The following is a 3,975-nucleotide window of genomic DNA, read 5'->3' on the forward strand; positions in this document are numbered from 1 at the left end:
ACAGAAGCCCCGCGATGGAGAAGCCCGGGAGAGCGTCGGGGAGCCATCTGCTGGCCGCCGGGGAGCCGAGCCGGGAGGGGGTCCCGACTCCTCGTCCGCACTTCGGGAACGACCCGAAGGATCCGGAGCTGCGGATTCTGCAGACCTGTCTGCCTTGGACGCTGGTTCTTTCTGGGACCCTTTAACGCACATTTATTTATCAGCCCTCCCGAGATGTGGTGTCTCCGCATCAGAGTTAATGTTCCACTTCAGTCGTGCAGCAGCAGGACGAAGCCTGTAAACACTGGCCATATGGTGAGGGACACTCGTTTGTGCCGGGCCGGAATCCCGGGCCACCGGGTACGAACTCGGACTAGCTGCGGGGCCTCCCACCCTTCGGGCACCCCGGGGACTTGGGGTCCTTCACCTAAGCCAAAATGAGCCTGCAGCTAAATCCGATCCTACCAAATTCGGCTCCCTCCAACTTCCCGGAGCTCCACCCACCTCTAGGGACGGCTTCAGGGCCAATAAGTACCAACCTGTGTCGCCCGGCGGCGGGGAATGTTTGGGTCGGTCGAATCGGGTTCCGCTTTTAAAGGACAGAAAAGAGGGAAGGACGGAGAGGGAACCCTACGTGTGCAGCTGTCCAGTTTTAAACGCTGCTGCCTACCTGAACTTCCCTAAGAGGAATCCTCAACCGAGCTGGGCTTTAGCTTAAGGGCGTTTACTAACCTGGTCCTTCTCCCACCCTGACCTCGCCCACCCCCACTCCTCCAAGTCTGCTAGCTGTTCGGCTTCCTGCCTAGTCTCAAGGTTAGCTGACTCTTACCTGTGTTTACAAACCATCCCGTGTGTACTTTGTGAAAAATTTCAACGGTTTTCAGCTCACTGTGAACGCTAAACCAGTAGATTGCCTGAAGCGCTCTTCTGTAAACCCAAACCTAGTGTGCTTTGTTTTCACTGCCTGTGTATTTATCTAGCTTTACTATTAAACTCTTGGTTTTTTTTCCCTTGAGTTTGGGTTTTGAGGACAAAATTTGAAGGTATAAAAGGTGTGTGTGTGTGTGTGTGTGTGTGTGTGTGTGTGTGTTGCTGGGAATGGTTCCTGGGGCTTTGCACATGCTACAAATAATGCTTGTGCTTTGTTTTCACTGCCTGTGTATTTATCTAGCTTTACTATTAAACTCTTGGTTTTTTTTCCCTTGAGTTTGGGTTTTGAGGACAAAATTTGAAGGTATAAAAGGTGTGTGTGTGTGTGTGTGTGTGTGTGTGTGTGTGTTGCTGGGAATGGTTCCTGGGGCTTTGCCCATGCTAGACAAATATTGCACGCTATTCTCCCACTGCTTCAGACAGCCTTACATAAAGATGTCCAAGCAACATTTGTTAACTTATTTTGAGCTTTGGACCTCAGGTTCCTGTTTGTTTCAAAAAGTGACAATTTCTTGGTGATGTATTTCCGCCATACATTGAGTATTTCTCCTTTTCCTTCTGCAATAAATGGAAATTAACATCAGCAAGTTGTCTTCAAATGTATGCCTTTAAGCAGACTTTTCTGGCACAAACCAGTGAACTTTCAAAAAGAGCCCTAAGGGATCCAAACCATGTGGTAACTTGTGAAAATAAGAACAAAAGATCCCCCCACCCCCCCTCCTGGCCTGAGGTTGTGGAAAGGATAAAGGGAAAGCTGTGTTGCAGCCCTGTAATTCAAGATTCCTTGGCTTCTGCTACAGGAGCTGAGGGCTCAGTAAAGAATCCTTTTCACTACAGCGAGGTCCTGATTGGCTCCTGCAGCTCTGAAGAGGTGGTGAGTTCTGTGGTCTTTGCAGCCCCCACACAGGAGTGCCTGCTTTTGGAAAGGATAACCACTTACTTCTTGGGTGCAAAACCCAAGGATGATTCACACGGGAAGTAGACAACTTGAAGGAAGCACTGTTCAGAGCGCCAAGATCCAGCCAACAGTGGGCACCTTCCACACTGCACAGCCGCGGGCCAACTTGGAACGCGGGTTACACTGGGCAGTGTGTGCCCATTGGAAGAAGGCTGCGGACCCATCCCTCCTCATTTTGCAAAAAGAAATCTTTAGTGTACCTGGCCTCCAACTTTCAGACGTCTCTGATAGTCTTGTTCTTGCTTTTTTGTTTGGTTTGGTTTTTGGTGTTTTTGTTTGTTTTTTGTACGGGGGAATCAAACTCAGTAAGTACCTTTCGCTTGTGAGGCAGGCGTGGCACCACTGAGCTAAATCCCTGGCCCTCTGGTAGTCTTGATTAAGAGTGGTCAAACTACTGCATGAAACTGGTTGCTATTTCATCTTCTGTGAACTGTGGCTTTGTCTCAATGACATTTGGAGGTGGTTTGAAGCGTGACAACTAGTATTGGTCATCTGAAATTATGAGTAGGAAAGACAACTTTTCCAGGGAATCCCTACTGCAATGAACTTTTAAAATGATAAATACACTGACACATTTAACATCTACCTGTAACAAAGTTTTTCAAACTTTCTTTTAAATTCATGACCAGACATTTTTATCTATGTAGTATAATTTATAATTCATTATGATGAGAAAATACTCTGAATAAAAGCAAATTACTGAAAATACTTAACACATATAATGACTGAAGGTACCATCATAACACATATATAAGAATTAAACCTACGGAGACCAACAAAAAAGAAAATGTCAACAAATTTAACAAAAAGCCCACAGACTTACTAAGGCCAATTTGGAATCGTGCCTAATTCGTGGAGAATTGGCCTGAAAACTGGAAAATTTTCAGAAATGTGACATTAGTGTAATATGTGGGGAGTTTGTACACCGTGCCACTCTGTGCCACACTGTAAGGTCCACGGTGGACAGCAAGCCACTGCTCTGCCATGTCGTGCCACTGCTCCACTGGAATGCAGCTCCTGGCAATCCTAAACCCGGCATCCTTAAAGAACTAAAGAAACAGTTTAAATTAAAGGATGGGAAAGGAAGAGAGAGAGGACAGACAGTTACTCTGCCCAAGTAGGAGCAATCTGAAAATGAATTGCCCATGGATCTCTTGTCTGCAGCTCCTTTTATTGAGATCCTTGTCCCACTTAGGCCCTTGGAATCTGATTGGCTCCCTGGCTTGTCTTTCATTCTAACCTTGGATTTCTTCTGGCCATGTGGCCTCTCCCCTGTCCTTGTAGGTGGGGGCCTAAGGGCAGGTACTATAGGTTTAAAGATAAAGAAAAGGGAAAGTTTGCCACACTTGTGTTAATCGCGCGCTACTTGGGAACTTCCTAACCCTGATTTTGGGAGGTGGGGTCGGGTACCAGGGGATCAAACTCAAAACCTTGCACTTGCCAGGCAGGCAAGGTCCCACTGAACTAAATCCCTAGCCCTGAATTCTCAGCCTTTATCTTCCCAATTGCTTGAGTTTAGCTGCCTTTGTTTTTTTAATTCCTCAGAGTCTAACAGCCTTTGCCTTTCTAATTGCTGGAGTCTGGCTGCAGAAGTCAAAACTGCCTTATTAATTTTTAATGAATCTCAATGAGGCCTTCATCCTATCTTTTCCTACTTACAGTGCCCCCTTCCCTGCATTGCCTCTCAGATAGCCATCCAACTGCTGTTAGAGAAAAGGGCAATGATCAAACTGGTTTATTCGAGCTGAATGGGGTCATAGTTGGAGACAGTGGATGCAAGTCTTTAGCAGGGAGATTCATCTGATGGGCCTTAATGGGACAAGGCTGGCACCTTTACAATGAGTTTTGTCTGTATGACCACTTAATTTGGGAGTGGTCACAATTCTGGTCAGAGACTCTCTAGAGGGCCTGATCTAGAGGCCGTTGGTTTTCATCTTGGGTAGGTGGATGAATACCTTTAAGTTTGGAGGAGGCAAGACCAAAGAAGCAGTTAAACATGTATGGGCCAGGCTGGGGATTAGCTCAGTGGTTCAGGTGCCTGTCTCACAAGCACAAGGGCCCAAGTGTGATCCCTGGTACCAAAAAAAAAAAAAAAAAAAAAAAAAAGG

General features: G+C 46.5%; 1 pseudogene; it reads left to right on the top strand.

The window, feature by feature from the left end:
* Window positions 1-14: 14 nt before the first annotated feature.
* LOC104861612 overlaps window positions 15-3,975 on the top strand; it is a 7,958-nt pseudogene continuing 3,997 nt past the window's right edge.

Source organism: Fukomys damarensis, unplaced genomic scaffold (assembly GCF_012274545.1).
Source record: "Fukomys damarensis isolate Sample0158 unplaced genomic scaffold, DMR_v1.0_HiC HiC_scaffold_10, whole genome shotgun sequence".
Lineage (NCBI taxonomy): Eukaryota > Metazoa > Chordata > Mammalia > Rodentia > Bathyergidae > Fukomys > Fukomys damarensis.